Consider the following 22,933-nt stretch of genomic DNA (forward strand, 5'->3'; position numbering starts at 1 on the left):
GCCCTGGCTGTGGCCAGCATAACGCAGTGACTGTGGGCAGGGATTTGGTTTCAATGCTCATGCTGGCTGGCCCCATCCTGCTTTAGATCAGCCCTCCCTCTGTGTCGGGCCTGGATGCAAAACTGTGTTTGGCTGTAACTGTCTCTGCGACCGGGGTGCTCTACTCACCACAGGACAGCGCCTCCTCCTGGCCATTCTGGGGATTAGCCCTTCCAGGCCAATGCGCCTTCCAGCAAGGACTCTGCCAGTCTCAGCCTGCGGCCCCGCTCTCACTCCGGGAATCACAGGGTGCTCTTTGTGACTCGGCTCTCCAGCCAGGTCGCTGTCTGGTTTCCTCTTCCGGGAGTCTGTAGCAGAGACCCTGCTTGCCAACCATCTCAGGCAGTCCTCTCATTCACTGCCCCAGGGGCTGCTCCCGCGGTGGCAGGTAGGGGGAACCTGGAGACACCCTCTACTCCGGGTTCCGGCTCAGGGGCACTTTAAACAGCAGCCAAGGTCTGTTCCCTACACCTTGCTGCCTTCCCCTGAGCTTCTTCCTTACTGCCTGGCCCTCCCCACTCCTCTGGGTTTGCCAGCCTCTCAACTCCCTCCTCCCAGGGAGTAACCGTGGCCTACTTGTCTCTGCAGCCCCCAAACACCCCTCCCTCCCAGGGAACAAATGCAGCCAACTTCCCAGCACCCCCCTCTGCTGCCAGGTTCCTGTTTTTATATAAGCCCTGCTGCCTCTTCCTTCCCAGGTGAGCTTCCTCCCGATTAGTTTTCTCCAGCCTAAATCTCCCATTTGCAGCTTAATTGGCTGATTGGGCCCACTCGGCCTCATTCACCTCTGGCAGGGCCGGCCTGGAGAGTACACCCCAGCCGGGCTGTGGATGGGACCCAGGAGAGGACATTTCTGAGAGCAGCCTCACCCTAAGCAGAAGTGTGTGGGGTGGGGGGCAGGCTGACTCTCTGTACTGAATCAAGAGATTTGCGTTTTTATAGCCCCACGAATGGGGATTGGCTGTGCTCTCCACACTCTCACTTAACAGAGTGTGGAGCAGCTTCCATGCCACACACACAATACACCATGGGGGTCTGCACCAGGCTGCACAGTTCTCCCTCCCTCCCCCCACTGTGAGTAATAATTCCAAGGAGCTCAGCTGACGGCAGGGAAACTCCTCTGAATTCGCTTTGGTCATCAGTTGCCTTGGCCTTTAGCCATGTCTGGCAGTGGCTAATGCCTGGCGCCTTTCTTCTCCCCAAGCATTGTCTCTGCAAAGAGTGGGAAGGGACAGAGGTTGAGCAATAGAGTTTCCTGTGTGAATAACTCCCCTCCGATCCTATGGCGGCACTTCCACATGGCACCCTCTCCTGCCCCTCTCTGCTGCTTCGACATTCCTCCTTCCAACCGTTTTAAGGCCATGGGATTGGCATTTTTTTTATCCCCTCCATGGAGCATGGGGATGTGGCCACAAAAGTCCCCCTGCCAGGGGCACAAACACCCAGTGAGCTTGCTCTGTTGCTGGCATTGATGCTTGCAATTTGATACCTGGGAAATTCACTCTTGACAAAATCCATAGAGCCGTAAAGACATAAGGTGGCAGGAATCTGGATTTCCTGCAGAACTGTTAAAAGGCGCTGAACCGGCTATTCTTTCATAGCTGCAGATGCTGTTCAATATTATCTAGAGAAGAAAGGCGGTCCCGTCCGACTGAGAAAAAGGTATTCTTTTACTGCTTTGGAAACACAAAGGTAGCAAACGAGACTCGTGTAACTATCGCGGTATTAATCTTCTATCCATCCCGGAGAACGTTTTTGCTTCTGTCTTGTAGGCCCGAGCTGCTGATATCTTAAGGAGCAAGAGAAGACCATAACAAGCTGGCTTCACTCCTGGCTGTTCCAATTCTTCACAGTATGCCTGCATATTGAAAAGGCATGAGAATTCAAGCGCCCCGTTCACACTGCATTTGTGGGAATTAAGCGGCCTTTGTCTCTGTTGACAGGGCATCGCTCTGGCTGATCTGAAAACTCGCAGGCATGTCTGACAAGCTCTGTGAAATGCTCCCTCTCTTCGGTGGTGATGCCTCAAGCTGTGCTCTTGGAAATGGGGAAAAAAACACCTCAAGTATTCGACAGGATGCGTCGCCGCCTCAGAACCCTTGGATGCTGTCATAGACTATGTGTTGGACCGGACGCTAATTAAATGTAATTTAGGCATATACACCTGGATGAGAAGAACCTTATCAATGTCTATTTTGCCAACCCCATAGTGCTAGCTGTCGAGTCAACGGGCAAGCTGGTTGCAGTAGTTCAGCAGCAAAAGTCATCCTGAAAATTAACTGGGGCAAAACCAGCATTCTTTTGGCTGGCAATTTTGATACCTGCTGCAGACTCTAGCATCTCGGTGGGCAACCACCCAACTGAGATGGTTGGTGATTTCACCTATCTCGGCTCTGATGCGGACAGCATTAGGAAAGAACTTGAAGCCCGCACTGCAAAAGTGTCTCCAGTAACGGGGTGCTTCATCAAGAAAGTCTTTCCCAAAGCAGCACCCTGGTAAGTGGAGAAATGAAGCTGAGGATATACAATGCTTCGGTGGTCAGGAAAAGAAGTTGGATATCATTCAGATTAATGGGACTGTTCATCTTAGAAAAGAGGTGACTGGGGGGTGGGGGGTATATAATAGAGGTCTATAAACTCCTGAATGGTGTGGACAAAGTGAATAAGGAAGTGTTACCCCTTCACATACCACAAGAACTAGGAGTCACCTGATGACATCAATTGGCAGCAGGTTTAAAACAAACCTAAGGAAGTACTTCTTCATACAACACACAGGCAACCTGTGGAATGCATTGCCAGGGAATGTTGTGAAGGCCAAAAGTATACCTGGGTTCAAAAAAGAATTAGATAAGCTCATGGAGGATACATCTATCAATGAGTATTAGCCAAGACAGTCAAGGACACAACCCAACACATCCAATGGTTTAAATTCAAGTCAAATGAAGAGATCCGTCTTCTAACTAAACAGGTCCCACTCTCTCAAATGGTTGCCCAATGGTCTCTACGGTGGTATGGTCATTTGCTCTGAATGCCTATCAACTTCCCTGTGAGAATCCACTTTGACTTTGCTCCAATGAAAGCAGGATGGAAAAGACCCCCTGGAAGAACTAAAACATGATGGCTGGATAGTGTCAACAGATACCTGTCTCTTACAGGCACCCGATCTCATAATGTGCCTGAGTTGGTTAATGAAAGAACATTGTGGAGGCACATAACACATTCAATGACCTCTACTCTTTCCAGACAGCATAGAATCATAGAAATGTAGGACTGGAAGGGACCACGATAGGTCATCTGCTCCAGTCCCCTCCACTGAGGCAGGGCTGTATGAGAACTAACTAATTTGATACCCCGCTGGTGAGCACTGGTGGGTGGAATTTCTCTGGAAATGCTCAGGTCTAACCTTCCCTCCCAGCTGGAACAGATTCTCCTGCTCCTGCTCCTGAAACTGAATTAATCCCATAAACCCTTGCCCCTGCACTCCCTCAGTTTGACACTACAGGCCATGACTTTCAGTAGGAGTCATGCTCCTAAATCTCTTGGGCACTTCCAAAACATCTCCCCTAGAGAGCCCTAATACCAATAGAACCAATAGCCATGATTTTCATTCACAATTGCAGCAACGGCAACCTCAGAAGATCAAAAGTCATGAGACGGACCTCCAAAAGCATCAGATTGGCCCAAAAAAATCATTGAGATTTAATGTATCTATTATATTAGGGCTTGTTTGTTTTTTAATCTGTCTTTTGATTGGTGACTCGCCCTACCCTGCCCCAGTGTGTGGGGGACACTTAGTGTTGTCCACTGTCCCACATTTATTGGGTAAGTGAATCTGTTTCCTGCTAGAGGAGCTCTGACCCCCACCTCTGCCTGTTCCTTGCCTTGCAGCTGTTTCTGCCCCAGGCTCCAAATCAGTGCTGTCCGCCTAGTCCCTACCTCAGTTCAGCCCCTGGCCACCTCACCTCTGCTCTTGTTGTGGTTCTTTACCCCTCCTTCCAGACTGGGGATGGGGGAAGCTGCCCCTCCCAGACTGGGGGAACAACTCTAGGGTGACCAGATAGCAAGTGTGAAAAATCGGGACGGGGTAGGGGGTAATAGGCCCCAAATATCGGGACTGTCCCTATAAAATTGGGACATCTGGTCGCCCTAAGCAACTCAGAGTTTTTCACCCTCCTCTGCAGCTTCCCAGGCTGGGGGTTGCAGGGAGGGAGGGGGAGGAGCAGAGGAATCATCCTGTTGCTCACAGGAAGGGTGGGGGAAGGGGGGTGCAGGACCACCCTGAGCTGTTGGGCTCTTTAGCTCCTTCCTCTTCCCGTGAGAATGGTGTTGGGTTCGGGTGCTCAGCAGCCAATCAGAAGGGGTTTTCCTGCACCCCCCTCCCAACAGGGCTCAAATTTGCTAGAGAGCTGGAGCTTCTCCTGACATGGCCAGAGCGGCTCCAGCTCCAGCCAAAATCCCGCCGCTTGTGATTGCTCCTAAGGCCTGGTCTACACTACGACTTTAATTCAGATTTAGCTGCTTTAATTCGAATTAACGCTTGACCCGTCCACACAACGAAGCCATTTAATTCGAATTAAAGAGCCCTTTAATTCGATTTCTGTACTCCTCCTCGACGAGAGGAGTAGCGTCAAAATCGGTATTGTTAATCCGAATTAAGGTTAGTGTGGCCGCAATTCGATGTTATTGGCAATTAGATGTTATTGGCTACCCACAATGCAACGCTCTGGAAATCGATGCTACTACGGTAGCTTGGACGCACACCACCGAATTAATGGTGCCTAGTGTGGCCGAATACATTCGAATTTATAAAATCGGTTTCCTAAATTCGAATTATATAAATTCGGATTAATCCTGTAGTGTAGACATACCCTAAGAGTTGGTAACACTGTAAAAAAACAGCATCACCACTTGCCTCCTGGGTCGTTCCAGTTTCTCTGGGCTTTTCTGTTCTCAGTGTGGGAAATACGAGGGTAAGATCCAAACCCCAGTGTTAAAAAAAACACAAGTCAGCCCCCACCCCCCAATCATTAGATTTCAAAAATAATGGGCGTGGGTTTCTATTTATTCACCTTCTGGGTTTTGAGCCGTCAGGGGTCACATTTTCAAGCTTTACTCCCGAAGCCACAGGGGCTAGAAACTTACTTGTTTCTTTTAAATGGAAGGTGAAATTCTCATGTAATAACATGACTCCAGCTGCTGGGGCTTTAAGAAAAACACCACATATTGTGGGGCTCGCATTAAAGTCAGGAGAGCTGGCAACATGGCTTAGGCACCGACACAAGTGGACAGATTTTCAGAAGAGCTCAGGACACTGGGCGCACATGGGGTGTAGGGCGCTTGTGAACAGGGGCGGCTCTATGTCTTTTGCTGCCCCAAGCATGGCAGTCAGGCGGCTTTTGGTGGCGTGCCTGCAGGAGGTCCGCCGATGCCGCGCCTTCAGCCTCCCCGCTGCCGAATTACCGCCAAATCCGCAGGACTGGCGGACCTCCCGCAGGCACGCCGCCAAAGGCGGCCTCACTGCCGCCCTCACAGTGACCGAGAGGCTGCCCCCCATTGCTTGCCACCCCAGGCACACGCTTGCTGCGCTGGTGCCTGGAGCCGGCCTTGCTTGTGAAAACCTGGCCCTGAGCTCTTTTGAAAAATCTCAGTACCACCAACCCCAAACGACAAGTCAGGCCCCAAAAATAATGAAATTGACTTTAAAATTTTAAGCAAACAGATAAATATGGATTTTTAAATTTACTGGCTTTCAGCCTTTAGTTCACACTCTGGTCACATTTTCAAACTTTTCTCCACACCCATGAGAGCTAGAAACTTTTTTTTTTTTCCTCAATGAAGGCTGAGGGTCTCATGAGCTCACCGGAGCTGGGACTTGAAGAGAAACACCCAATATCGCCAGCTTGGCGATCAAGTCACGAGTGTTGGCAACAGGGAAATCTGGCCCACAAAAGAGCCTTTCTTTAGGATGCCGCATTTGTTACACAACTAAAGCAGCAGGACCAGCCCTAGAGGGAGCGCTTTTAGTAACACTATAGAACAGGGGTTCTCAAACTGGTGCTCACGACCCCTCTCAGGGGCTCATGAGGTTATTACGTGGGGGACGTGCCTCCCAGCTAGCTATTAAGTCTGCTATGAAAAGCGATATGAACAAACATACAAATATCACTTTAAAATTGTGTTCAATTTGTTTTTAATTGATAAGGGGGGTCGCACTCAGAGGCTTGCTACGTGAAAGGGGTCGCCAGTACAAAAAGTGTGAGAACCGCTGCCGTAGAACTTTGCTTTATACTGCTTCTCGCGACAGGAGCTGCTCGGGACAAGTATGTTTGGAGGCCGAAGTGCCTCAAAACGAAGCATGAAATAATGCAAATACACGGAGTACTTTGCAAAACAAAATCCTCATGAGCTGCCAGTCAGGTTCTGTCGCAACCTCCCCCTCCCCGCCTTTGGTCAGTGCGGGATCTTGTCTGAGCTGCAGTAATCTGAGGAGTCTCCTCAGAGGAGCAGATGTGTCAGAAATATCCCAGCCGCTGATGCCTGAGCTGCCCGGCCAGGGAGAGAAACTTCGCTCATTTTGGAAAGGGCTAAACTGAGACCCACCCCTCTCCTTGTACACACCCGCATCCTTTCTGTGCTGGGAGCTTGGGCGGATTGGATTCCTTCCCTCCTGGGCCCGTTGGGGGATCTCCGCCGGAAAGCGCGGGGTCTCCTGTGCTTTGCTCCCCTCGCCTGCTGTGGGGGGTTGGATGCTGTAAAGCGGGGAGGGGGAGAAAGGCCAGCGTGTGGTCCCCTAGGGGCAGGCAGGCAGCCTTGAGCAGGGACGTGCTTTGACATGTAGGTAGAACCTTTCTCGCTCTTGGGGCGAGGCGGGAGACTCACACAGCCCTTCTCCCCCTGGAGCAAGACAGGCCTTTCATAGGAACCTTGACGCTGCTTTTTCAGGGGGCAAATCTCATGTCAGATATGATGTTTCAAATGTCATTTCAGGTGGGAGAGGATAGATGGCTCATTGTCCGGGCACTAGCCTGGCCCTTGGGACAGCCAGGTTCAATTCCCTGCTCTACCACAGACCCCCTGTGTGACCTTGGAATGTCGGATAGCCCATGTGTGCCTCAGCTCCCCAGCTGTACAATGGGCTAACAGCACTGCCCTGCCCCCCTGGGGGGGATACCTACAGTAAAGAGCGTAGGCGCGCCGAAGCAGGGGGACACATACGTACCTAAGGCTGGGGGTACGCTGCAGATGTCTATTGGCAGAGCTGTGATCCCCAACTGAGAGAGCTGTGCTGGCAGAAGCTCCTAGAACAGATGCAGCCTGTGCTTTCACTGGTATAGCTCATCTCACAAGCGGAAGTGACGGTGGTGGAATAAGCTACACCGGAAGTGTGCAGCACACACACTCGGAGTGCGTTGTCGGTACAGCTAGACCAGTGTACAATACCAGTGTAGAGAAATGGCCACCTCCTGCTGGCCTCAGGGCAGCCCGGCGCACAGTCCTCATCTCAGTTTCCCTTCTTGGATCCCCAAATAAACTCCACACAGGGTTTTTCCAGTCCATTTACAACAGCCTTTCTGAGGGGTCTGATTTATTAACTTAAAGTTCAACGCTAAACACAGATGTCTTCCCTCCAGCCTCCAGTTTCAAACTCCCCTGGTCTAGTCAGAGTCCTTCGTGGCTTAGCGAGCTACTCCTGGCCCTTCCGAGCTGGAGCAGTTCCTCTGGTCTTAGGATCTTCCCTGCAGGAGCCTCTCTCATTCGCTGCAGTCTCACTACAGCCACCGAAGCTTTCCCCTTAGCACCACCATCTTCTTCTTCTTTTTCCTTCTCTTTTTCCCCTCCCTCTTCTCGGTGAATCAGACTCGGCTATTGAGCCTTTCCCCCCTGACTGCACCCTCCTTCTGCTCTTTATAGGAAATTGCCTCATTCTGTAATCAGGATTGGCTTGGCCCCGGGCTCCCCACCCTGTCACAGCCAGCAAAGCACTGCTAGCATACACCCGACCTAAGAAAGGTCGATGTGCTGGCAGAGGTGGGTAATGTGACCATTTCTGGCCCAGAAGGTGGAACGTGGGTGGTTCCTCTGCTGGGATGGTACAGAACAACACGCGCAATCAAATAACTTTCAAGCAGGGTGGTGTGGGAAGAGGCAGGTTGGTCGGAGAGCGTCCAAAGGGAACTATGTTCTGGCTCGGCTTCCCGGAGTGAATCGTAGCACGGCTCCATCAAGGCCTTAGGTGAGGCTTTTAAGTCTTCTTGGGAGAAGGGACGGGCCTACACACGCAAGAATGCCACGCTCATCTCCGGGCTCCCTAGCTGCGCTTTGGAAACAGAAAGCTCCAGCTATTCCTGCTTGGTTCAAAGGCTCTGCAAGACATTTCTCTTGGAGAAGCTCACAAACTGGATGCCAATGGGTCTAAGCAATTTCCACACTGTCTCCCCCCCCCGCCCCCCATGCCCTTGTTTCAATATGAGCAAAATAATCCTTCAAAAACCCAAACAACCCTAAGCCTAGATACATTTAAATGTTTCTCTATCGTGACACAAGTTCATCCTTATGGCCCATCAGGAGAACTCCTGTTTGTCTCCTGTCTCGCCTCCCTGTGCGCGGCTTGCTGCGTAGAGGCAGCGCTGGGTAGCGTTTGACACCCAGTTGGCATTGAATGAAATTAATAGGCAGCAGGTTTAAAACAAATAAAAGGAAGTTCTTCTTCACACAGCGCACAGTCAACTTGTGGAACTCCTTGCCTGAGGAGGTTGTGAAGGCTAGGACTATAACAGCGTTTAAAAGAGAACTGGATAAATTCATGGAGGTTAAGTCCATTAATGGCTATTAGCCAGGATGGGTAAGGAATGGTGTCCCTAGCCTCTGTTTGTCAGAAGATGGAGATGAAGGCAGGAGAGAGATCACTTGATCATTGCCTGTTAGGTTCACTCCCTCTGGGGCACCTGGCATTGGCCACTGTCGGTAGACAGGATACTGGGCTAGATGGACCTTTGGTCTGACCCAGTACGGCCATTCTTATGTTCATTGTAAATAATGGAGGATCAGGCCCAGGGTGGGGATATGTCTGTGGGTTGACCGGTTCCGATCTCTTTTCACTTTTGGGGAGGGAACTCAAAGGGGAGTCAGGAAACAAGCTCTGGTTCTGGACCCCGTTGTCCACTTGAATGGCTAATTCCTTTCCCAGAAAGGCACGGTCACTGAGGTACAGGCTTGGTGACTCAGAAGGGAAGGGGTTAAACACCAAGTGACCCGACTCAAGTGGAGAGATTACAGTGGCAGGGGGATCAGCAAACCCTTTCTACCCTGGGAAAGGACAGGGCGAGGCAATGCAAGGGGAGATAAGGTCAGGTAGCCGCATGGGGCCTCATGAGGTGAAAGGCAGTTTCAGCCACTGCAGGAAGCGCGGGAGCAGAAGTGAAATGGTATCTAGGATGATTCCCTCCCTTTTAGCCTTTGCAAAAGTCAAGGGGCCTCATTTCTCCCCGCCCTGCCCCTCGGGTGGTCACTTACAAAACAGCAAAGGGATCCTCACATGCTACCGGCTCAGGATGGCAGCAGTTTGCACCCTGCACTCACGTTACGCAGAGAGAAACGAGCATCCAAGGGACAGGGAAATGGAGACTCAGACCCACCAACTTCCCATCTCAAATCAGCAGGGCCAAAGTGGGCTTGGGAGGGGTCAGGAGGAGGCGAGATTGGGGTACTAAGGAGATGGACACCAGGGAGAGAGCAGATCGGAGTGGGGGGGTCAAAGGGGAGACGGGGGAGGGAAAAACAGGAGCGGGAGAGTCAGCAAGTGAATGACACAGAGGCGCCAACTGCAAGGTCTTGGCTTGATGCGACTCCACTTTCAGGCATTTCAAGGGCATCAGCTTTGTGCGGACACAAGGAGAGGAATGGAGCTGGGGCGGTGGAACAATGTTTATAGTGGGGTGGGGGGGAGGGGGCTGAGAGCCATTGAACCAAACTGTAAAGCCTGTATATGACAGAAACCACTTCAAGCCAGGGGGTGCGGCAGCCCCCCCAGCTCCATCACCTCTGAATGGAGCAGCTGCCCCACATTGAGAAACTGTTATTGAAAAATTAGATCCATCTATCAGCAGCAAGTGCAGCTGATAATGCACTGGCCACATGCAAGACAGGACAGAGCCTTTCCCACAAATGTGTGTGATTAGAGAGATTAAACCATGTACTCACCGTGTGTATGTGTGTCTATGAACCAGCATCGACACCTGCATGTGTGTGTGCACCTGAATCTCGGGGTGTGAGCGCACACGCCTTGAAACTGCATGTGTGTTTGAGCCAGGGGGGGCTGGATCTGCAGGTATGTGTGCCCAAGTCTGAGCACGTGCCTTGCGTAGGTCGGCGCTTAAAGAGCAGATCTGACCGGCAGAAGCAGCTTATCCCCTGGCAATACTGCCCCAGCCTGGGCAGATGGTCCCTGTCGCTGACAGCATCCTAAGGGTCCTGCTTCTCTCAGAGTCTGGCAGCACTTGTACACCTTGTCCTGCCACCAAAGGGTTAAAGTGAAGTGACTTGGGTGCGAGTGCCTGTCTCTCTGGGGGTAGAAGCAAGCCAAGGTGAGTGCGTGACCGGCAGGCCTGGGCTGGAGGAGATGATGCCAGGGCAGCCACGAGGCAGATTAGCCTGCTGAGTGGCGTCTTGCTCTGGAGACGGCAAATCCGGGCTGTGATCCTGTGTGAACACATTCTATGGCGGGGCCATTGTAGTAACATGTCTTCCCCGTTAAACATGTCTGTCAAAGGCCTTGGCATGAAATAAAAGTAAGGACCAAACACCTAAATAAATGCTCTGTATGAATACACAGTTCAATCCAGAAGCTACACTGGAGCTATTGTCAACATCTGCACATGGAGGAGGCTGGTAGCATCTGACAATATTAAGTATCTAAAGAAACACAATAAAACCAGGGAATTTGTTCCAAACTGAATCGTTCTTAATTGGCATCAGTTGTCAGGGCAGAACTTCAAACTTTCCCAAAAACTCAGTCTGGGCCCTCTAGTAAGTGGGGTGAGTTTGGGGAGATATTAGGCTGCGTTTTGTTATTAAAATAATCAGTGGAATAAAATAAGTCCCCTCTTGAACGGCTCTGGCTAGCCGCAACTCCATAAACTGGTCATTCTCTGGATGGAAAACTCCAAAATCTCACAGCCCATGACGCTAGTTCTGTATCTCAGCTAACAGCACCACCTGCTGGTTTTTGTCCCTGTGGGAGTTTTTCCTGTTTTTGTTTTTTTTTTTTTAACATTAAAATCTCCTCTCTTGAAATCTAATCAATTACAAACATGATATTAAAATAGCTTTAGGTGCCAGTTTCAATGGGGTTTACTACAATCACAATTCCCTTGTTTGAAATAAATTTTTCCCCTGCTCTGTTGCTGGGCGAATGACCCACACAAACAGGGGAAATTGACAAAAGTCTGTATCCTGCAAACGCATACACAAGGATGGGTTTTTTAATAGTGCCCGGCGCTGGCCTAACTCTGCTCCCACTGAAGTCAGGCCAACCCATAGCGCGTCTGGACACCAGCTCGTGAATAACTTGAGGCATGTAACTACCCACAAGAGTAAAGTTACTCGGGGTTAATGGAATCAGGGTATACTTGATTATACCCCAAACTACTCTCAAATGAACAAAGTCAAGCAAACCGGAAAAAAATATAGCTGGATCAATGTTTTCGCCACGTTTCTTTTTTCTATTCATAGATTCCAAGGCCAGAAGGGACCATTGTGATCAGCTAGTCTGACCACCTGTATAACACAGGCCATAGGATTTCCCTGAATTAATTCCACCTTCTCTACCCACCCAAACTGCAAAATCCACCTCCACTTTCCTTCACCTCAGAAAATGTCTTGTTCCTCATCCAGTTCCAGAAGCCCATCCCCCACTCCTCTGCACCCCCACCTGCAGCTCCACACACCTGGGAACTTCCAGGCACATTTGCCCCCCCCCCCCATTGTTTGCATCAGCGGTAGGTAAATGCTTTTTGGACAGTAACGTGATCTTAGGGTTGCTAGCGACCCCCCCTTTCATGCCACTGAACAGAGCTTGCTCCTATGCTGCATCTGATTCTTTGGAGCCACAGGGGAGACCCCAATTCTGAGCTGTGCTCCAGCCCCTCTGATCGTGAGCCTACAGTGGCCAGGAAGCAGCAGGATTAACTCACCGGGGAATCCCCCCCAATGTGCAAGGGGGGTCTTGGGGCAATGGGGTTTGTGGGAGGTAGGAGGGGTGGTGGTCAAAATGCTCTCAGCTGGATAGGCCCCTGGGGCTGCTCTAGTTTACACCAGAGGATGGATCCAGAATCCTGAATCCACTTTTGGCCCCTGTCCTTCCACACGACCCAGCTCCAAATTAGGGCCTCAGACTGGACTGTTAGCATCTGCAAACATTTTTATCCTGGCTGTCAGAGTTCAAGGCAACTGCACCTGTATTTCCCCCCTCGTGGTCCAGCAAGGGCACCCACACTCAGGCTTCTGGCTCCCCACCCGACACCTTGCTTGGATGGAGACGCGCCTCTCTCCCTCCTGACGGGGGTATTTCCAGCCTGCTCAGCTCCCTGCCTACACTGTGAGGTCCCCAGCCATGTAGACTGCCTAAGCAGGCCTGCTTGGCTTTCTCCTCAGAACGTAATTACCATAGTTACAAGTTCCCACACAGCTCTTTCGAAGCAAGCACTTCAACTCATACGGTAAAAGCATTACAGAGAAAACGTATTCAAACAACCGAAGAACCTCCACGCCTGTTAAGCTCACCAGAGATCACCCCAGCTCCAACAAGGGCTCTGGCAGTGAACGGTCCTTCAAACACCACCCAGGGGTTCTTCTGTGATCACAAGTTCATAACAGCTGGTAGCTCAGAACAAGCATCCCCCCCCCGAATCTCTGAGTCACGGCTTTATCCAGTTCTGTGTCTTTGATCTGCAGAGACTACGAATAGGTCAGCAGCCAGACAATGGGTTTTCCTCATGGTATAGCTTCTAAAGCAGGGGGTGGCCAACCTGTGGCTCTGGAGAAGTTAATACGCGGCTCCTTGTATAGGCACCGACTCCGGGGCTGGAGCTACAGGCACCAACTTTCCAATGTGCCGGGGGGTGCTCACTGCTCAGCCCCTGGCTCTGCCACAGGCCCTGCCCCCACTCCACCCCTTCCCGCCCCCTCCTGAGCCTGCCGTCTCCTCACTCCTCCCCTCCCCTCCCCGCCAGAGCCTCCTGCACGCCACGAAACAGCTGATCGGGAGGTGCGGGGAGGGAGGGGGAGGCGCTGATCGGCAGGGCTGCCGGTGGGTAGGAGGCACTGGGAGCGGGGACGGAGGAGCTGTTGGGGGGCTGCTGACATATTACTGTGGCTCTTTGGCAATGTACCTTGGTAAATTCTGGCTCTTTCTCAGGCTCAGGTTGGCCACCCCTGGTCTAAAGGATGAGACCGGAGGTGGGTAAATTTGCATTCCCCTCCTCCCAAGCATGTCCTAGGAAACCCACTCAACTAAAAATTCAGTCTTGTCTGGCCCATTGTTTTCAAAGAGTCCTGGGAAGCTCATAACACTTCCCAGGGATTATATTAGTTCACTCTCCCTCTTAAAGAAGTCCCATGCAATCCCACAACTATACACAAACATGTGCATTAATACAATTAACTCCTAAAATACTCAACCTTAATTCAATAAGGTTTGTCCAGGACGTTGCAGGAAATTGCCATCTCTGTCACACTGGCAGTCTGGGGAGGGGAGGCAGGTCTCCCTTGGGCTCTTCCTGGGAGCCCTGTCAACCTGGGAAGCCTGCACTGAGTAGCTAGTGGGTTTTCCAAGCCGCTGGTAATTTTACACTTTCCATCTGTTTTTCGCTAAGTCATCCTCATTGTAAGAGTTTTTAACTTTTGCTCATCCCTGAAGATGCCGAAGTGCCCAAATGCTCCAACCAACATTTTCAAAAGTGGCCAGTGGTTTTTGGTGCCTTCATTTTTGGTGTCTAACTCGAGATGCCTTGAGCTGGATTTTCAGAAAAGCTGAAATTAAGTCAGCGGGAGCTGTGGGTGGTCAACCGCCCCCTCAAAAACCATCACACCAAACGGAGGCACCCAGAATCCAGGGGAGGGATAGCTCAATGATTTGAGCATTGGCCTGCTAAACCCAGTGTTGTGAGTTCAATCCTTAAGGGGGCCGCTTAGGGATCTGGGGCAAAATCAGTAGTTGGTCCTGCTAATGAAGGCAGGGGGCTGGACTCGATGACCTTTCAAGGTCCCTTCCAGTTCTAGGAGATAGGACATCTCCATTTAAAAAAAAAAAAAGAATCAGTGGCTGATATACATCCAGGCACCAGCATAACAGTGGAGGGGAGGGGAAATGTTAGCCAATGATAGGAGAGCAAGTCCCTAGTTTATACAAAACCACCATGGGATCCCTAATGTTCACACAGACCCTCTTGGTTTGGAAGGTCTCATCAGAAAGACCCATGCACAAAGTGCCTGGAATTCAATACATTTCTGTCAGAAGGACAAAAGACTGAGCTGCCTTCCATGGGATTTAAACTGGCTCTGAGCATGTCAAACCCAGGGCTTATATGACTCAGTCATCACTTCCTGCTCTGCTCTGCGCACCTGGATGGAGTCAGCTATGAACTCCTTGGCTAGCAGACACTGACAGTCAAGTCACTGTTCCTACGTTTCCATTCAGGTCTTAGCTCTGATCTCGATGGTAGGAATAATGAGGCAAAAATAAAGGTGCTATCACTGAGGCAGCTTTGCTAGAACTTTAGACCGGAATAATGACTGGAGTTTACTAATTGCTCGTTAACAACACCCCATAGCCCTATTTCCTCAGACAGGATTATTACAGTTATAGTAAAAAGCAACAAATAGTTATAGTGTTTGTTGCAGGGATATTTTCAGACCACTAGGTGGTGCTGTAGCCCTTAGGGTACCCTGGTACCCACCTAAGAGTTAAGAGATTCATTGAGTGGGGTTGATGGGTAGTAGCAGGGTTTTTAAAAGATACATGACATTGCCCGCCTCTGTAATGTTCAGATCCAAGAGGGAACAAGGTGTGTGTGTGTGTGGTGGTGGTGGTGGTGGTGGGGTGGGGAAGGTATCCTGACCTATGGTCCAGTATCTCTCGCCTGGCTAGTGGTAACTGTAGGGACATCCCCTTGGGAATTCAGGGATGCTCACAGCCTGGGCAGGATAGATAATGCAAATCTGCCCCCCTCTTCAGAGGCATTCAGTGGGGTCACCCAGCTGCAATGTCCAGCGTTCACTATAAGAGTCTCTCCCCCCTTCCCTAAACTGCTCTGTCACACCGGCCTGAGGGTGGAGAGGACCCTGTGGGAACGTGTCCGGATCACAGTCCCAGAGAGCTTTGGGCAGCTATGGGACACTTGTACCTGAGCCCTCTCTTTCCCCCACAGCAGGCTCCTGCTGTCTGCAGACACGCAAGCCCTTGCAGGGGTTAAGGAAACATTTCCATCAGCCCCTAGGGTTGCCAACCAAGATTGTCCCGGAGTCTCGAAGATTTATCTTTAATTAAAGATTATGTCATCTGATGAAACTTCCAGGAACACGTCCTACCAAAGCTGGCAAACCCATCAGCCCCCTTTGCTAGGGATTTCTCAGAGCTGCATCAGAGTCGCTGATAAATGAAGTGTTCTTTGCTGCTGGGCATGGCGCTCTCACACCAACAACTGAAATGTGCCTCTCTTGCCTTCCATTCCTGCCTCTGAGCCAGCCAGGCCAATATTTTCCAAAGCAGCCGCCGGTTTTGGACACCCAGTTTGAGAGATCACAGGCCAAAAGTTTTCCCAAGAGCACAGGGCCTGATTTTCAAGGGCTCAACACCCCCAATTGATTCCGCGTTTCCAAAAGAGCTCAGCACCCAGTATCCTGAGCGCCGCTGAAAAATCTGACTGCTGGTTTCGGTGCCGTCACCGGCGTGGCTGACCCAGAGCACCCCCCCTACGGGCCAAGTGTGGCACAGCAGGGTGCTTATTGCCTCCATTTCCCCTCCCCAGAATCTCCCATCTTTTCCAGGGATTCATGTGGCCCGGCCTTTGGGTTATGCTATCTACATGAAGCAATCCGAGTGTACAGAATGAACCCCAGTGAACCTCCTTCTTCCCAGGAGGGCACTGAATAACTGAGCCAGTGACAAGGAATGAGGCTCTAAATGCAAAACAGAGAAGAATGAAAATATACAGAGCTGAACAGGCCCAAGAAGAACTTCCTGGACAAGCTCCTTTCCAAGACGGCTGCAGGGCTGGAGTTTGGGGGCAGAATTTTCCCTGAAGCCTCCAGCTTGGGTCACTTGTTTGTTTAATAATAAATGTGTTCTTCTCTCCCAATATCTAAACTTTATAGATTATTAGTTGAGTCTTCCAAGGCTCTGGGAAAGTACTAGCTCCATCTCTGGGAGATTAAAAAAAAAGGCTCAGAATATGAGCACAGCATGCAGGGTAAGAAACAGATATAGAAAGTGAGACGAGGAGCAAAAAGCTAATGAAATAATAGCTATCCAATGAAACATCAAGCTTACACATAGCAGAACAAGTTCTGTGGCCTAGCCCGCAAGCTGTGTTCCACCCTTGATGAGATGCTGCATTGTTGTTAGTTTTGTGATGCAATTTCCTTCTGGGGGAGCTGGTGCAAACAGCTGGAGAATTTGCTCTCTGCTTTAATCTAACCAGAGTCACTTCCTGGGACAGAGTTGCTTCCTGGCCACCAGGCACTGGGGTTTGGGCTGCAAGTTCTGATTGCCTGTGTGCTGTTTGTCACCACCTCTGTTCCAGGACTGATGTAGATAGCTTAACCAAGCAAATTACACTAAGAAACTACGCAGGCTCTGTGTCAAATTTCTCCTCCAATGGGAATCCAATTTGCAGGGTCCTGACATCTGTTATCACTTGGCAGAGGGGTGACAATGCTAATTACAAACACCTACAGGATGCCTCATATGTGCGAGCCCAGATTTTTGGGTGGGGCTGGGCGCCTGCTACAGGTGATACGGAGTATAGGCTTCACATGAGCCACAAAAAGCTGCTTTAAAATAATCCGGTCACCTTGATTTAAAACTGGTTTTATAGCAGAGGAGGAATTGACAAACAACAACAATAAAAAGTAGTGGTTCTCCTCCATGGCCCACCCACAAAATAAAATAAGATTGTGTAAATGTTCAAAATATGATCATGTACGTTGTCTGGGCTCAGCTTCCCTTCACTTGGATACACCCCTGGTCTCTGCTGGATTACTTTGACTTGGCTTCACCTCGGTGGGGCTCCGATGCCATGGTGAGCTCCATGGGCAATGTGGCTAGTAGCCATTTAAAAGAAGATCTGACCAGGTAAAGGAACAAGTGGCAAAATCCCCCAAGTCCATGCACTCAGAATACATTGTGTAGATTTTCATAATATGACCCTCCCTCTTCTTCCTTCACGTGTTTTGATCAACAGCAAGCGTTAACAATTTTGACATTTAAAGTCTCATCATTGGGCATCTGGGCATTGTGATGAATGGAGCAATTCGAGCCACTTAGAGCTATTGTTTCAGGCTCTCTGTAAATTCAGGCAGACTTACATTCATAGTGTCATAGAGCGTAAGACCAGAAGGGAGCGACAGATCATCTGATCTGACCTCCTGCACATCATGGGCCACTAAAACCCACCCAGTTACCCCTGTATTGGGCCCAATCACTTGGATTAGGCTAAACTATTACAGCCATCTGGAGACTAAACTATTTAAATCACCAACGGAGCCCTGTCGCCGCTACCCCGGGGCTCCGGCAGCGGGGCTCGGGCGGCGCATTAAAGGGCCCGGGGCTTCTGCCGCTGCAGCCGGTCCGGTCCAGCAAGGCGTACCGGACCGAACTGGCTTACTTTCACCTCTGCATGTGCCACACCAGCAGGAGTTGCATTTCAGTGCTCAATGAAGGGCTAAGATCTTTTTTAGGAATATGCGTGTAAGACTATTATTATCCTAACAACGGACTGGCAGCAGTTTTGGGTGGCATGATGGTATGTTTGGATCTGGAGAGACAGGCAGTTAATCAATGTGCCCTCCTTTATACCTAGATTGCCAGATCAAACCATATGGTAGCACAAAAAACAAGAGACTTGTCTTTTTTCTGTCTGATTTACTCAAAGATGTAAGGGCCATGTCTCCTGAACAGCCGTCATTTAAATTTGATCTCCTCTCGCAACTGGCTAAGAAGCCTTCCCCCAGCATGGCAGACAGACTACAAGTGCAATGTCCAGGCCTGGCTTGCTATTGCCCCACTGGATGTTGTAGGCCAGCGTCTGAATCTCCTTAAAGTGTTTGGTCTGGCTTTCTCCAAAGAGAAAAGGAAAATGTTCAGGAAAAGGTCAAGAGAAGCTTCAGGGGCTCTGCCCAGGGCAGGATCTGGGCAGAGCTGGAGGCCGCACTAGCTGTGCAGAACAAGAGGCACCGTGGCTTATAGGAGCAGCATGGCGTTCCTGGCTCTATTTCATGTGCTGGGTATGAGTACAGCACCTCGCACAATGGGGCCCTGGTCTTCGTTGGGGCTTCTAGGTGCTACTGGAATACATATAATAATGACCGGCTGTGTGATATGGGGCAAGTCACTTTGTGCCTCGGTTTACCTATGTGGAATGTGGGGATGGTAATAGCCACCTACTTGGCAGAGGATTTATGAAGGAACAAGAAAGCCCGTTGATCATGTCAAATCTGGAGGGATATTATTGCAACAGGGGCCACAGAAAGAAACGTCTGGGGAGAAAGGAGAGAGCCCTGTTCCAAACCAGAACCTGTACAGAAACAGTAAGGCCCCTTTAAATGGGAGGTAGCAGGGTCCAGTCAATAGAGCAAGGACTGGGCGTCAGGAGGCCTGATTTCTCCCAGGTCTGTGTCTGGCTTGCTGTGCCAGCCTGCGGCAGTCACGCCCCCTCTCTGGGCTATGCTATGGGGCTAACACTACAAAGAACAGTGGGGGGAGAGGGGCGCTCTGTGGAATCAATGGCACAAGAGCCATAGGGATGGAACAGCAGAGCTGCTGTTCAAAGGTGAAAAGAAACTCCAGGATCTAGTCAAAGGACTCCTCCTCCTGCATCCCCCACCTCAATGCCCGCTTGGCTTAGGGGGAAATGAACAGCTTCACTTTCCAGACAGGATAACTGGCCTTGGAAGTGACTTGCCAAAAGTCACATGGGTGCTTTGTGGTAAGAGAAGTCTGATCTCACAGGCCCATGTTTTATCCCCAAGCCAAGGGGTTCAAATCTCTGTGCTTACACCAGTTACACAATGGGGGACACCAATGCATGATGCCCATCTGCATAAAGTACTTTCAGATCTACAGAGGAAGAAGTGCTAGGTAAGAACAAAGCATTATTATCAGCCTCATTTCTCAGGTGGGGTAGCCAAGGCCTAGAGAGGGGCAGTGAGTTGGTGAGAGGAAGGATGATCCGGTGGGTTAGGGCACTAGCCTAGGGCTTAGGTGATTTGGATTCAATTTCCTCCTCTGCCACAGACTTCCAATGTGACCTTGGGCAAGTCACTTAGGCCCAGATCCTCAAAGGTATTTAGGCACCTAACTTCCATTGGGAGTGAGGCACCTAAATCCTTGTGCAGATCTGTGCCTCAGTTCCCCATCCGGACAATAGGGATAATAGCACTGCCCTGCCTCAGAGGGCAGATGCGAGGATAAATGCTTTAAAGCTAGTGAGGCACTCAGATACTAGGGTGACCAGACCAGCTAAGTACATAGGGATAGCTCAGTGGTTTGAGCATTGGCCTGCTAAACCCAGCGTTGTGAGTTCAATCCTTGAGGGGGCCATTTAGGGATCTGGGGCAAAATTGGTACTTGGTCCTGCTAGTGAAGGCAGGGGACTGGACTTGATGATCTTTCAGGGTTCCTTCCAGCTCTATGAGATAGGTGTACTAAGGGGCATGGTGGTCTATGAATTAGTGGGGCAGAGGAAGCCAGGCACTTGTCTTGGGCCTGGCTTCATTTGCAATGGCTTGTTAGCTCTTCCTGCAGAGTGCCGGCAGCCGCACTGCGTAGCAAACTGAGCTACCTTGGGAGCATGTGTCCAGAATGTTGTCGCTGCACCAAAGCCAGAATTAGCTCGGCCACCTCCACTCATCCGTCCCATTTAGTTAAAGGCTGCTGCTGCTTTTATCTCCAGAAAGAAAAAGAAAGCAACAACCAACCAGCGTCAGTATCCTCCTTCAAATCCCTCCTTCAAACTCCCCTTTGCCAGGACGTCTACAAAACGCTTGGCAAACAGGCTGTGGGCTCAGCTGGTGAGCTGAGCCCACAGCCGATCAGTTTCCTTGTGCTGTCTGTTTCCTTGTGCCTTGTTCTGTTGTACAGCCCCCCAGCCTGAAGGGGTCTTGGGAGGTGCCCCCACCGCACAGATCATAATAATCTGGGAAATCCCCTAACCCAAAAACTTCATGCAAAATTACCCCATCCAAGCATGAAAGCCCTGCGGGTGCTCATTGATGACCTCCTGATCGGCTTCCAGTGCAAATCCTTGCACACACACATTACAGTGCGTCTCTCTGTTACCCACCAAACCCTAGGAGGGGTGGAGAGAACCCAACAAGTTAACCAGGCATCTGCCCCAAACCCATCCCGCCTTGGGAGCACTAAGTGGAGATGCTCACACACTCTTTTCCTCTGGTTCCCTATCGGATCCAAGCTGCTTCCTAGGACCTTGCTGCTGTTTCCTCCCCCCCACCTTTTCCTTGGCTGCTGCTTTTAGGGAGATCAGTTTGGGAGCTGGAGATGGGAGAGCGGGGGGCGGGGGGGAGGCAGGTTGACAGCTGAGAAATGACCGACCAGGCGGTGGGAGAAGTTGCTGAAAAGGGAGGAGGAATCTTCCTTGAGTGGACAGGATTTTAGCACCTAGGGCTAAACCAATAAACCTCTGCCACCCAGTTCTGACCGGGAACAAGGAGCGGCAGTGTGTCTGGAAATGCTCCCAGAGCCGGGTAGAGCAGGAGAGACAAAGAGACCAAATAGAAAGAAGTGTGCGTGCTGGTGGGGCGGGAGAGGCGGAGAGAAGCCCCCCGTGTTTGGTAATTGCCCATGCAGCTGGAAGCAGGACGCAGAAAGCAGCATCCTGCAGAAGAACTGGCTGGAGCGAGTGCTACGCTGGGCCCAAGTCTCTGAAAAGCAAGATTTCTGGTTTGGGTTAAGCCTGCATCTCTTGGGGAACCCCAGGGGAGTGTGGGGCAGAATTTGCTTAAGACCCGAAGATGCTCTTTCCTCTCAATTCCAGCAGCTCTCTCACCAGCCCGGCTGCCCACACCCGGAGTGATTTGGGTTGAACGGAGGGCTCTTGCCTGGGCCAGGGCTCACCGAGTGTGTCGCTGATTCCCTGAACTCTCCCTTCGTGCTGCACCTTAGCCAGCCTGACTGCGGCCTGCTCTGGGGACCATGGAGGGGTCGGTCCATGGGAGCAGCATTGTGGCTACTCTCCTCTGCGGTTGTCTTCTGAGCTCCGTCTGTGCTTTGGTAAGTCTGCTCCTCTGTGCTCTCCCGGTGTCCGTCCTTCTTTTGGGTCTGCCTGCGCTTCACACCAAGGTGTGGTCTTCACTCGGGTTAACATAGCAGTGAAGACAGGAACTCAGGTTAGTATTCTTTATATCACAGCAGCCCCTGAAAGCCTTACCCGAGGGCCGGGACCCCATTGGGCTAGGTGCAGTATGAACACAGAACAAACAGACTGTCTCTGGTTAGCCGCTCGAGTTGAAGTCTATGAGGTTATGTCTACATTACAACTGGAGATGTGACTTGCAGTTCACGTAGAGGTACCTGTAATAGCTTTAATCTAGCTTGTTCATTAAAAATAGCAGTGAGGACGTGGTGGCGTGGGCTTCGGTGCGTGCTAGTAGTGGGGAATATATACCCAGCGGGGCCAGACGGGCTCGCTTAGGGAGCCTGCGGTTGAATGCAAACTGCTAACCCGAGTTACCTAACCCAACTTGCATAGAATCATAGAATATCAGGGTTGGAAGGGACCTCAGGAGGTCGTCTAGTCCAACCCCCTGCTCAAAGCAGGACCAACCCCAACTAAATCATCCCAGCCAGGGCTTTCCCCAGCAGCGTAGCTTTAAATGTTGCTAGTTATGCTTGGGAACTGTACTGCAGCTCCCTAGAGCTCCAGCCTGCCTGAGTGTGATGAGTGGCTCATTACTGAGAAATACGGTAGGGGTATTTAATGAGAGTAGGAGGGAAATGAGTTTACTGCTGAACAGAAGTAGTGGGGCAGTGGGGAAAGAGGGCTAGCAATTGAGGCTGGCAGCTAGCCTCCAGGACTTGTCTGCCCAGGAAGGTTATTCCGGAATAAGGCAGGGTGTGAGTTTAACGCAGAATAACTATTCTGGAATAACTCCAAGTGTGAGCACTCTTTTTCTGGAATAAGAGTGCCTTCTCCCAGGTTAGCGTCATCCACTTCCAAAGTGAATGAAGGTAACTGGGGACAAGAACACTGTTGCTCTGGAATAAGGGTGTCCACACTTGGAGTTATTCCAGAATAGCTATTCCAATGTAACTCACGTGTAGCCGAGCCCAAAGAGAGTTAAGGTGTTCAGATCTCACTGAATTTCAATGGAAGTTGGCACCTAACTCCTGTAGGTCTGGTACACTTAAAAGTTTTGCCGGCATAGCTCTGGCAATTAGGAGTGTGAAAAAAATCACCCCTAACGGACATAGGGCTGGCAAAAGTCAGAGTGCAGATGCAGTTAGGTGCTTGTGTCGATATAGCTTGTTTCGATTGGGGAACTGGTGTAAAGTGAACTGGCAGAAGAACTCATTTTTACCAGCATAAGATGTGTCTACACTGGGAGGGTTTGCTGGGGTAGCTATACCGGCAAATCATTTCTAAGGCCTTAGATGCCTTTG

The sequence above is a fragment of the Emys orbicularis genome, chromosome 25 (assembly GCF_028017835.1).
Source record: "Emys orbicularis isolate rEmyOrb1 chromosome 25, rEmyOrb1.hap1, whole genome shotgun sequence".
Taxonomy (NCBI): domain Eukaryota; kingdom Metazoa; phylum Chordata; order Testudines; family Emydidae; genus Emys; species Emys orbicularis.